Source organism: Typopeltis vanoorti, chromosome 11 (genome assembly GCF_054136105.1).
Source record: "Typopeltis vanoorti isolate ZY-2024b chromosome 11, IOZ_Tvanoo_1.0, whole genome shotgun sequence".
In the NCBI taxonomy this organism is placed as follows: Eukaryota; Metazoa; Arthropoda; class Arachnida; order Uropygi; family Thelyphonidae; genus Typopeltis; species Typopeltis vanoorti.
Window position 1 is genome coordinate 59,284,816 of NC_143559.1, and position 13,963 is coordinate 59,298,778.

The 13,963-nt window shown below is 35.7% G+C and overlaps 1 protein-coding gene across 1 annotated transcript in view; it reads left to right on the top strand.

Moving 5' to 3' along the window:
• LOC150101616 (glycogen phosphorylase-like) overlaps positions 1–13,963 on the top strand; it is a 253,929-nt gene that overhangs the window by 161,469 nt on the left and 78,497 nt on the right. The window lies entirely within an intron of this gene.

Sequence of the window (13,963 nt, forward strand, 5' to 3'; positions counted from 1 at the left end):
ATACTTTAATTTTGATCACCTAAAATTCAATTTCTTTGCCAAAATGTAGTTGCTTCATTACAGAATTCAGAAAGTTTAGCCAGTAGGTTATAAAAAGAGAGAAATTAAATTGTGCAAATTATGGAGATAATACCAAGTCCAGAGAAATTGCCTATCTCCCAATCAAAACTGCTGTGACTTTAGTGAAAGGAACTGATAGTGTCCACAAGTATAATCAACAATCTCTCTCTCCTTTTTTATGGAGATAATGCCAAGTCTAGAGTTGATAGCAGCAATTATTTTTTTCCCTAAACACTCAAACAGAATATGTCTGTACATATATATGTACAGCCATATCCTATAGTGACCATTTGAAAATAACTCTCAGATCCTCAGAAAGACAGTTTAGAGGCCAGATATTATCTAATTTACTGTACAGGTATCCCTCAATCAATGCAGGTAATTAATCCCTTGATGTTACCGTGTATATCAAAATCGCGTTAATCAAATCTAATAATCAATGGTAAAAATTACAATTCGTCCATGATCGATTACTGTATTAATAATTCATTTTATATGGTACTATTTTAAGAAAGATAAAAAGTGAATGGAAAGTAAATGTTTAATAAATACTTGTACCTACATTATTTACTGCAATTTTTTTATCAAAAGAAGTTATCAAGAGTCGTTTGAACAGTTTGTTTTTTTCTTATCGGCATAAATTGTACGATAACAAACAAAATGAATCTCCAGACCTCAGCAAACAAGCAATAAAACATAAAGAAAAAACACTGCAGATACAATACATGTTGGTACAAATTAAGTGGATATGGAATCTAACATTATTTCATAGCCGAATATAGAAACTACAAGAATTTCGTGCCGAATATATAGAAACTAAAAGTTTCGGCAGATGCAAGTATAAGCAACCTTATGGGCAACTCCTAGTAAAGGTGGAGTAAGCTCCAGATCACTTTCCTTAGTATTTTCCATAATGTAAAGCACATCTCCTAGATGACATGTATGATAAATATTGAATCCAACATTATTCCATAGTCGAATAAAGAAACTACAAGAGTTTCGTGTCAAATATATATAGAAACTAAAAGTTTTGGTGGATGCAAGCATAAGCAACCTTATGGGCAACTCGTAGTAAAGGTGGAGTAAGCTCCAGATCACTTTCCTTAGTATTTTCCATAATGTAAAGCAAATCTCATAGAGCAGCGCTTCCCAAACTGTGGGCCGTGGCCCCCTTGGGGGCCGTGAAATAATGATATCAAATTTAAAATGTTTTAAAACTAAGTAGATTTTTTTTTATTTTAAAAGAAGCGTATTTAACTTTTATTATTTATTATTTCTTTTTTGTTATTTTTTATCTTTTAATGGAAAAATTCACAGATTGGTGTTGGTTCACAAACTTTGCTTCCTGCGTATTTCGGTGCTTAATGAATATTAGTAAATATTTCTTATTCATATGTTTCATTTCAAAGCAGTGGTTAATTGTATTTATTTCGAATGCTCTCCAGGGAAGCTCCAAATCTTCCTGTCCCTTTCATCACACGTTCGTAATCAGGGACTGTTGATATTGACTTTATATACACATCAAAACTCGTTTTATGTTATCACTGTCATCTGAGCTAGTTTTCTGTTACCAATAAAAGTTTCGCATATACTTCACACATGAAAAAAAGCTTAAACGAGTTCATGTGGGGAGATAGTAACTCGCTTGCAGTGGCAAACAACACGCCCTCCCTAACAGCCACTATACTGCAGAGGCAATAAAAACAAGTACTTTTATTATGCCAGTGAATAAGGTACGAGGAGTCATCATCATCATCATCATCATCAAATTCCTGCCATGTACCCTCAAGGGGTGTACAGGATATGACAGTACTACATGAAAAAATTACATCATTACTAACTTCCTATCTACAATTTTCCTCCAAATCAGTCTGTTACTTGTCAAGACTCCAACATTATCAGATCTTATATTTCTATCGTCTAAGGCACTTTGTACCGTATCAATCCACCTATATCTTGGTCTTCCTCTGGGTCGTTTTCCTGCCAACCTGGCAGAGAACACTTGTTTTGCTAATCTTTCCTCTCCCATTCTATTTAAGTGACCATACCATCTGAGATTAGCTCTGCTAACGCATTCCTGGATGCTGACAATGTCAAGTTCTTTCCTAATATCCTCATTTTTAATATGATATTGCCATTGATGCCATCTGTTCACGCCTCTAATCTTTCTCAGGACTCTCATATCTGCGGTCTCTAGTCTTTGGTCAAGTGTTTTACTTCTGACCCAGCTCTCAGATCCATGAGTTAAAACTGGTTTGAACACAGTCTTGTATACAGCTAATTTAGTGTTCCGACTAATTTCTTTCTTATTCCATATGAATTTATTCAATTGACTTCCCACGATACCAGCTTTGCTGATTCTGTTGTTTATTTCTATATTTAGTTTACCATCTTCAGTAAAAATTGTGCCTAAGTAGCTGAAATGTTTTACTTGTTCCACAGGTTCTCCATTCACAACACAGTTGACATTTTCAACGATTCTGCCTATTTTCATTGTCTTTGTCTTTTTATTGCTGACCTTCATACCATATCTATTACAACAGCTATTCAATTTAGTCAGAGAATCTTGCAGACTTGTAGCGGATTTATTTAGAAGTATAACATCATCCGCATATAGCAAAGAGCTGACATTAACATCTCCAATTTTGATATCAGGTTTAATACCACATTCCTTCATAATGTGATCCATATAGATAATGAATAACAGAGGGGATAATGTACATCCTTGTCTCACACCAGATTTAACATTAAACCATCTTCCTGTACTTCCTTCAATTCTAACTGCTGACTCACAACTCAAATAAAGACTAAGTATTGCTTGATATAATGCCCCATTGACACCATATAACTGCAGCGTATTGAATAGCTTCTCTCTTGGCACCTTGTCATATGCCTTTTCCAAATCGACAAAACTTAAATACAGATCTTTGTTATATTCCCATGCTTTCTCGACTATTTGTCGTAAAGTGAAGATCTGATCCTGACAGCCTCTATTTGGCCTGAATCCAGCTTGTTCTTCACCAAGCTTTTCTTCCACAATTCTTCTCAACCATTTCTCAAGTATACTTGCATAGATCTTGCCAGGAACACTCAGTAGGGAAATACCTCTGTAATTCTCACATTCAGTTTTATTTCCCTTTTTATATATGGGTACTATGAGAGCTCTACTCCAATCATCGGGAATTCGTCCCTCTGTCCAGGCTTTCTGAACTATGCAGTGCAGCCACTGTAAGACTCTTATACCACCATACTTCAGCATTTCTGGTCGAATATCATCTACTCCTGCTGCCTTTCCACATTTCAAGCCTTTGATGGCTTTTTCTACTTCAAGTATGGATATGTATTCCTGACTGCATGCCTGGTCAGTGTTGTTTATCACTGTGCTGTCATCACTGCTTGTTTCATTTAGCAGTTTTTCAAAGTAATTACTCCATACTTCAAGGATATCTTTTTCTCCTGTTTTCATTTCACCTTTATCATCTCTAATTCCTTTTACAGCACTCTTTCCTCCATTCCTAAGCTTCTTCAACAACCTCCAGAATATTTTGCCACCTTCTTGATATTTATTTTCTATATTCTTGCCAAAGTCCTCCCATGACTTTTGTTTAGCTAGTTTTACACACTGTTTAGCTTTCTTACATTTGTCTCTGTATTCTGTAAGAGTAAAAGCTGACTTATTTGCCAGGAACTTTTGATATGCTTTCTTCTTTTCCTTCACTGCCTCTTTAACTTCCTGTGTCCACCAGGGAGTTCTGATTTTTTTATCTTTGCACACAACCTCACCACATGCCTCTCTGGCAGAATCAATCAATGTTTCCTTCAGAGTTTGCCACTGAATCTCCAAGGTTTGATTCCTGTTCTCAAACTCTTTCATTTTCTTTTCAATAATATTTCTGTATTTTAGTCTACAGTTTACATCCGAGAGCTGCTCAACTTTTATTCGCTTTAAAACTTTCTTACATGTTATTCTTTTCGATATGAAATTCAATTTTATCCTGCTCAAGACTAAATAGTGATCACTTCCAATTTCAAATCCTCTGTACACTCTGGTGTCCTGCACCAGGGAGAAAACATCACTATCAACAATAACATAGTCAATGAGACTTTTCTTATTCCTAGCCTCTTCTCTCCATGTGAATTTGTGCACATTTTTATGTTGGAACATGGTGTTAGTAATAACCAGTCCATGTCCTGAGCAGAAATCCAACAGATTATTAGCTTTGCTCTTTTCTCCAAATTTTCCCAAAATATTTTTGTATGTCTCACAATCATTTCCTACTCTACTATTTAGATCCCCAACAAGGACCAACTTTTCCTTTTTCATTGTGTCAGTTGCTTTTTCTAAAGCCTCAAAAAATTCATCCACTTCTACCTTAGTAGAACCTTCTGTGGGACCATAGGCACAAATAAGTCTCATTGTCCAGTTCCCCATTCTCATATTTGCCCACATTACTCTACTTGAGACTGACTGCCATTCAAGAAGATTAGCCTCGTATTTTGTGTTGAATACTATGGCTACTCCTTCTTTTCCTTGATTGTTATTGCCTGAATATAACATTTTGTATTTATTGCTCAGAAAGATCTCACCAGTTTTGGTCTTTTTTGTTTCAGTCACCCCTATTATGTCGATCTGGTACTTATCTAATTCCTCAGCTAGCTCCATTTCTTTGCCATTCAGGCTTCTTACGTTGATAGTACCGATCTTTAACTCTGGTGATGTTGAGTTGGGGTTTGTTTTCAGATTTGTTCCAGTAGCTGACTTTTCGCTGTTCGCCCTGGTTCCCTGGCGAAAACAACGGGGGCCTTGTTTAACCGTGCGACGCCCCAGCCGGCATGAAATTTTGTCATGTTGTACCATCATTTTTTATTTTGGTTTAACCAATAAGAATACAATTTGGTCGGCTAAATCCCAAATTGCCGGTACGAGGAGTCTGTGTAATATATTTCTCAGCAAATAGTGCAATTAGAGACAACTGGGATAAAAACACACTAATTAACGAATCACATGTCCCCTCATACAGAAACTATGCTGTATAGACTGAAACAAAACCACATGTTGCATGGGCAAACACAGTATCTAACTAAAAACTATTGTTATTAATTAGATGTGTGTGAGTTTGATTTCCCAAGGCAGCAATAAAATTCAACCGAACATGTTAAAATTTGTAAAAGTGTTAAAACTACGTAATATATATATATATATATATATATATATATATATATAATGAATGTTATGGCAGTTTCACATATGGAATTCGGTTGAAGAGAGTTAGCATTTCAACTCAATTGTCAGCTATGCTTTTATCTTTCATACATGTTTTGCACAACAAAAGATCGGTTGCACGATCTTTTGTTGTGCAAATCATATGCATGTTTTAATAACCTGCCTTTGCTGTCTGTTTCGCATTAAGCTTAATTTACCTTAAAGGGAGAAAAGTCACAAAAGAGAAAAATGTTCCTGGTCTGGGGATTCCCTTATTCAGGTAATATTCACTGATTTCATGTTATCAGTCTGTGGTGTGCCAGTATCGGTAAGTGGTGATATTATTTGATCTATTCTACGTTAAAAAATTTAACCCTGAGATGGATAAGTGGCTGATAAAAAAAAAATATAAAAAAATTCCCGCGAACAATTAGAAGAAGCAGAAACAGACTCAAAAAAAAGGACAGCATTTCATATTTTACCAGAACAGCCCGCATCGTCTTCAGAACCAAACGGTAAGAGGCAAAAAATGTAATATATACATTTGAATTTTGCAATGTTCGCTGTGTATGTTTTGTATTGAATATAAATACAATAAATATTATAATTATCTCTCTATTACGATTTTTTTCGAGGGGGGCCGTGAAATATTTTAATTTTTGCAAAGGGGGCCCTGACATCCAGAAGTTTGGGAAGCACTGTCCTAGAGGACATGTATGATAAATATTGAATCCAACATTATTCCATAGTCGAATAAAGAAACTACAAGAGTTTTGTGTCGAATATATAGAAACTAAAAGTTTCGGCAGATGCAAGCATAAGCAACCTTATGGGCAACTCGTAGTAAAGGTGGAGTAAGCTCCAGATCACTTTCCTTAGTAAAGCACATCTCCTAGAGGACACGTATGATAAATAAGCCTTTGGTTCTCTATTTCAGTAATACAGGATGGTTTATTTATTTTCAGTTACAATCTAGAAATTATTGAACAAAGAATTAAAAAAAAAAAAAACGTAACCATACTATACTGACATCGGAGATCATGGTATCTCTCAGATACAATTTACTGTCAAATATCACAAACCTTTACATAACATATGTTAAACCAAACTGACAGCAAAAAACAGTGCAGAATATCACTCGTAACATATGAATGCACAGCTACTCGTGACCTCCAAGCTATACACTGAATTGTGTAAGAATATTTATATTAAACATTTTGCATGCATCTGTCAGATCAACTGTGAGCTCCGCAGGGTTAAAGGCGCTTTAATCAAAACTCTTGCCGCGTATATCAAGGAATTGCCGCAATTAATTTCGCCACATTAATCAAATCCCACGTTAAGCAAGGGATGCCTGTATTTTATGCTTAATTAGTATTAGAATTGGGGATCATATAACATAATTTTTAAAATTATGATATTTTTGCTCTAATAACAAATAACACCTTCCAAAATATTAAATATATAAAACATAAACTAGTAAGCCTAGTCCTCTCTTCCTTCCTCTTTTCTTGCCTATCCAAATCTGATATTTCAGTTAATTGGTACTGGTCTATTCTAGTTTCTAAATGAAGCTGACTGTGTTTTATCTAATTTTGTAAATTAAAAGATTTAAATGAGCATTAATTACTATTTATAAATTTTTATTTACTCATTTTCAACATGAATTGACTAAACGTACAAATTATATAAGGACAAAAAAGTATTTATTACAAAACAATATTTTGTAATGAGTCTTGTTATTATGAGAACAAACAGGCACAACAAATGATATATGTACAGAACCATTAGATGAAGCAAGAATCTCAATAAAAGCATTCCAGTGTTATTCTTCCATTACCAATCTGATGCTGTTGAGAAACCAAGGAACAATTTAAACATAACTAGTAGGGTGAAAAACTTCACAAGCTACACATATATGTAAAAAAAAAGTTTATAAATGAATGTATGTTAAGTGGAAGATATGACAGTATATAGCTATGGTGGCCAAACTGCGGCTCACGAGCAACAAAAAAAAAATTATAATTTTTCTTAATTTTCTAGCAGACATGTGACAATCACCTAATAAAGTTTTTCTGAATGATGATAATAATTTAAAAAAACTCAAGGCAAAGCCAAAAAAGGAAAAAAAAATCGATGTTTTTCTCTAAAATTCATTGATGTTTGTTTGCCATCCCTAATAAGCTGTATTTTGCTGTTCGATTGGTCAATATTTTTGAGTGGCTTGATGAAATTTGCTGTTCGCCAATATAGTTATATTTACTTAAATATAAAGAGCTAATAAGCTTCATTTCGGCAACAAAAACATTATTTAAATTAAGGGGATATTATTTTATTATATATTAATTAAGGGGATGGAAAATACCTAAGAATAGTGATCAGAACTTTACCGACTTTGCTGCGAGATTTCCGGTATTGCACTACGTGCTAGGGTCACTTGCATTTAGCGGACGCTTAGTGATCGCCGATACTTTATAGTTTACTATACTATATTCGGCAAGAAACTCTCTGATTCCAATCTTTGAGTTTCTTATTCGGTTTTAAAACAATGTGGGATTTAATATCCCCTTAATTTAAATAATAGTTATATTTATTATTACCTTGTCAGAAAATTTAAAAAGATACTTTACTGAATTTCGTACTTCTTATATTAATAAAAAGGTAATAATTTAAATTCCAAATGATTTAAATATTAATATTTTATTTTTAAAATCTTATTATAGAATATTTTGCAGCATGACTTTTGAAAATAAATAGAAGCAGAAGTATATCAACGAATATAGAAATTTTAAGGAAGAATGGGAAGAAGACTATGCTTTTATTGAGAAAAATGGTAAAGCTTTTTGCCTCATCTGTAGTTCAACAGTGAGCAATTTCAAAGTAGGGAATTTAAAATGTCATTATGAAAAATTGCATCGCGAGTTTTTGTCTCAATATCCAGAAAAATCTGAAATACGAATTAAAACACTCAAATCGTTGAAATCTTCAGTTAATAACCAAATTAACTTCATGACAAAATTTACTGAAGAATCTAAAACTGTAATAGAGGCTAGTTTTAAAATATCATGGAACATCGCATGCGCAAAACGGCCATATACCGAAGGAGAATTTGTTAAGCAAAACATTCTCGATACAATTGAGTCACTGGACCCTAATAATTCGAAACTTTTAAAGTTAATTACCGACATTCCTACCTCACGACATACAATTGAACGTTGAATTTCAGAAATAAATGTGGATTTATTTATCAAAATTAGAAAACGATATAAAAGATTGTGTAGTATTTAGTTTGGTGCTTGATGAATCAACTGACATTACAGACCAACCACAATTAGCAATTTTTATTCGTTTTGTTCTTGAGGACGGAGTGACGCGAGAAGAATTATTAGATTTAATAGCATTAAAAGATAGTACTCGTGGCGTTGATATTAAGGAAGCTTTTGATGTTGCCCATAAAAATGTTCCAAAGAGTAAATTAGTAAGAATGGCTACTGATGGAGCAGCAGCAATGGTGGGTAAGAATGTAGGATTAATTGGACTTTTAAAAAAAAGATGAAAGCATTCCCGATTTCATTCCAATTCATTGTATTTTGCATCGAGAACATCTTGTTGCAAAACATTTTAATTTTGAACATGTGTTTACACTACTCATAAAAATTGTAAATTTCATTCGGACCAATGCAAAAAACCACCGTCAGTTTCGAAATTTTATTGATGAACTTGATTTGAATGAACAAATAAATCATTTATCGTTGTACTGCATAGTCAGATGGTTATCTACATACGATGTATTGAACAAATTTGTAGCTTTATTGGAACCTATTATCGAATTCCTAGATATAAAAAGCAATCATATCCACAATTAAAAAACAATGAATGGATCCAGGACTTCATGTTTTTTACCTATATAATGGAACATTTACAAAATTTCAATGTGTCGTTGCAAGGCAAGGAAAATAATATTTCAGAATTGAGTCAGAGCATTTTTAGTTTTTTGAAAGTTTATTTTTCACTTGGTTAGAGTATAATAAAATTAGTTTAATCCTTTATCCAAGTGTGAGCAAACAAGGTTGTGCCTAAAAGTATCTTCAGGACTGGGGTAAGGTGGTACAACACCAGGGAAACTCGTTGCAAAGGTGGAGTAAGTACCAACACTCCTATCTCAGTATCTCCTATAATGCAAAGCACATCTCTTTGTGGATATGTCTAATGTTATGCATTAAGGGAAGGGCCATTACCCAGACTAGTTTCGACCTTTATTGAGGTAGAATGGGAGTTCATGCCTTTCATCACTGGCCTCTTTAGATTTAATAAAAGTTGTGCTGAGAGTCAGCCTGATAGTGAGAGAGGAGGAGAAAGATAGTAGTAGATAGTTAAAAGAGGCCTCAGTCGATCTACTTGGCCTGACTTAAATGCCAGCACCAAGCAGATCTCCGACATTATCTCCCTCCATCCGTTCTTTTCAACTTTCCTCGGTCAGTCACCTCTTCAGATGACTGCCCGAGGAAAGTGGGGAAAAACAAATGAAAGAAGCAACACATGAAAAAGGAACTGGTAAATAACAGTAAAACGTATATATAACAATTTGTAAGACAGAACCAAAGAAATAAGAAACTATGTGAATTTCGGAATTTCAAACTGAATGATCAGAAGAGCGGGGAAAGAGCCTGGCCTGGGTGATGCAGCCCACAAGGAGCTGCACCGCCTCGATGTAGGCCTTTGCAGCCCAGGTTCTCAGGGTACCCCCTCGTGTGTGGAAAAGACCTTTTCAAAACAAAAATTCTAATTTGAAAGAGAACAAAAAAAGGACCTTTTTTTTCCGGCAGCTGTATGCAACGAGTCAACTGACTTTTCAGCGTGTTAGGCAGGGCTTGAATCCTCCTGCTTTCTATTGTTATGGGTACTAAGGATGTGATCATATAACTTATCTCCGCGGGAGTAGTTTAGCATTCCTAGGCCTCTGTACAATGCTGCTCCCACGTCATCCTTTGCATCAATAAATTCTTCGATTTGTTCTGGAGTGATTTCGTCTATGTCTTCGACAAACATATCATTCCACTCTGCGCTTACCACTTTAGGCCCATTTTTCCCTGTGAGGATAAGTAGGATATCTCCGAATGTTTCTATTCCATTTCGTAAAACCTTCGCATCCTCGGGGAAGTCTTTTAGCAGATGCAGTATCGGTGCATTGGCTTTTGCATAAGGGTACTTTGTGAGTTTTGCTGTTACCTTTCCAGTTTCAACTACGCCAGGACTCCCTGGTTTTGGTTTTTTTACATTCCCTTCTTCAGGGCTGCCTGGCCTTTTTTGTGTGGTTTCTTCACTGTGAGTTTCCATTTCTACTGTTTCTTCTGCTGTTGTTTCTTCAACTACCGTGCTAGAACCTTCTTGCTGGTGGTTCTGTTTATTTTCTATGGTGGCGGTTTGGTTGTTGGCTGGCTCCTCCTGCTTTGAGTCTTTCCTGGCTGCTTCTACAGTTTTGGCTGTAGGTTTCTCTGTTACTTCAATTTGTGATGTGGCGGTATTATTCATTGTTGCTGCCCTTTCATGTGCAGCCTTCAGGGTTGGGAAGTCGTTCTGCTCCATGCCACTGATATTGTTTTCTGGTGTTGGAGTGTTGGGCGTGATAGTGCCTCCCACTCTTTCGGCATGGTTTCTGTTTGGACAGGTGTCCACTTTGTGGTCCTTGTTGCCACATTTTAAGCAGGCCGACTGGCATTTCTTCAATGTATGGCCCGTTGTAAGGCAGTTGCGGCATTTCATTTTCGGGCACTGAGCCCCGAGATGCGTGAGGGCACCGCACTTAAAGCATTGTCGCTTTACGTCAGGGTAGCTAACCATTACCCTGGCTGATCCTATTTTGACGAAATTCGGAATTTCTGCCTTCATCATGACAGAAAAAGTGACTTCTCCTGACTTCCATTGAGGGAAGTCAGCGTCCGTACCAATTTTTATATCCCGGACGGCGCCCCATTTCGAGAAGACTTTAGTGATGATGTCAGTGTCTTCTTCGAGATATTCTATCGGGAAACGATTTATTCTTACATTTTTGGAAAGACTTCCTACCACAAAAGGATGAAAAACTTTTCCCTGGCACTCGACTCCTTTCAGTAATTTTTCTCTACTTGCAACGTTAGTGCATACAACTTGAAACCTTCCCCCCCCGTAAGGGGTAAAACCAGAAATGTTGTCTGCCCCGACATAGTTAATTATAGTCAATGCAAACGTCCTCTTCTCAATATTAGCATCAATTTCGAACCCAAGGGTTCTTACCCTCGGTAAAACCGAAGACATTACTTAAAGAAAGAAAGGAAGAAGACTTTCCAAGGATAGTCTATTCCTATAAAATAGCGGAATGGCGTGTATAGGCCTAAAAAAAAACCACAAAAAGAACAAAGGAATCTTACCAAGGCAGGACTTCAATCGGAGCTCTCTTTTCGGTTCTACTAAACTGTTGCTGGAACAGGTTTGAAGAAGGACTGGAACATGGAGCTTTCTCTCAGGGCCGCTGAAAAAGGTCTCATCAGTGGGAGCCAGGCCCAAGCGGAGATACCAGGCAGAAGCATTAGCAGGTCATCTCTACCTATAGGAGTTGTCTAATGGTGTGCCACCCTTTTTTAATAAATTACTCTGGATTTAGAGAAAGATGTTGAAAGTTTATTTTTCACTTGGTTAGAGTATAATAAAATTAGTTTAATCCTTTATCCAAGTGTGAGCAAACAAAGTTTGCGCCTGAAAGTATCTTCAGAACTGGGGTAAGGTGGTATAACAGCAGGGCAACTCGTTGCAAAGGTGGAGCAAGCTACCAACACTCCTATCTCAGTATCTCCTATAATGCAAAACACATCTCCTTGCGGATATGTCTAATGTTATGCATTAAGGGAAGGGCCACTACCCAGACAAGTTTCGACCTTTATTGTGGTCTCTTCAGTGGGAGCCAGGCCCAAGGTAGGAGATAGGAGTGTTGGTATCTTGCTCCACCTTTGCAACGAGTTGCCCTGGTGTTGTACCACCTTACCCCAGTCCTGAAGATACTTTCAGGTGCAAACTTTGTTTGCTCACACTTGGATAAAGGATTAAACTAATTTTATTATACTCTAACCAAGTGAAAAATAAACTTTCAACATCTTTCTCTAAATCCAGAGTAATTTATTAAAAAAGGGTGGCACACCATTAGGCAACTCCTATAGGTAGAGCTGACCTGCTAATGCTTCTGCCTGGTATCTCCACTTGGGCATGGCTCCCAATGAAGAGACCTCAATAAAGGTCGAAACTAGTCTGGGTAGTGGCCCTTTCCTTAATGCATAACATTAGACATATCTGCAAGGAGATGTGTTTTGCATTATAGGAGATCCTGAGATAGGAGTGTTGGTAGCTTGCTCCACCTTTGCAAGGAGTTGCCCTGGTGTTGTACCATCTTACCCCAGTCCTGAAGATACTTTCAGGCGCAAACTTTGTTTGCTCACACTTGGATAAAGGATTAAACTAATTTTATTATACATTTTTAGTTTTAAAAAAAATTACAACTTTTTCAAAAAAATATAAGTGAAAAGACATTCAGTATGTGATATTCTTCGTACAGCCATCAGTAACTATCAAGCAAAATTAAACAGCCTGTTGGACGATTTTGAAGAACGATTTATAGACTTATAAGAATTAAAACCATCTATCGCATTTCTATTAAATCAATTTGAAATTGATGTAATTAACAATGGTTTCCCACTTTTAAAAAGCTTACTTCCTGGAACGGCATCAGGAGAAACGGAGTTAATAGAAATGCAAGAAGATGAAGGTCTTTAAATGTTACATAAATCAATAAATTCAATCAATGAATTTTGGAAATGTGTACCTACCATAAAGTACAGCCTTTTAAAAAATGCAACATATCGTTTATTATCAATTTTTGGATCGACGTATGATGTTGAATCACTCAACGATGAAATTTGTAAAATCCAAGTGTCGTTCTCAATTAACAAACCAACATTTGAAAGAATTAATAAGAAGTTAAATTACTAATTACAAACCAAATTTCAAAAATTAGTTGTTGACTTAAAAATCCATAAACCTTCAACTAGTAAAGAGTAAATAAAAAAATGTAAATACATGTAAAAAAAATATGTAATAATAAATATAATCTTTCAAAAACTTTTTTTCCCTTATTCCTTATAAATGATATTGTATTTATATGTATACGTATATGACTGACATAGACCTTTGGGATGTGGCTCTTAACAATTTCTGGTAGATAATTATGGCTCTTGCTGCAAAAACTCCCCTGGTATATAGTATTATCTCATTATCCCCTTAATGCATTAGACTCAGTGGCCTGTAATAGCCAGGTAGCATCACTTTACATAAACTCAATTAATCATATCTAATAACATGGCATGTATGTTTTTGCAGAATGGAAAACCTGAGTTTGAGAGGAAAGGCCTTATCATCTCTGCGTGAGACTGGCTAACTCACCTTCAGTTGTAGAGCCCTTTTAAAAGTTCTTTGCATCCTAGACAGGATTCACACCTAAGTCTTTTCAACTGAAGAGTATCATCAATACTCGCTGAGCTGTGGATGCTACAAAGGCTTGAGCTTTTTTTGATTTTACAAGATACTTGTATAATAAGAATTACACATATATTTATAGTTTTTTTTATTAAATCTACCACCCACAGGATTAGTAACATAAACTGTTTTTAAATTTGA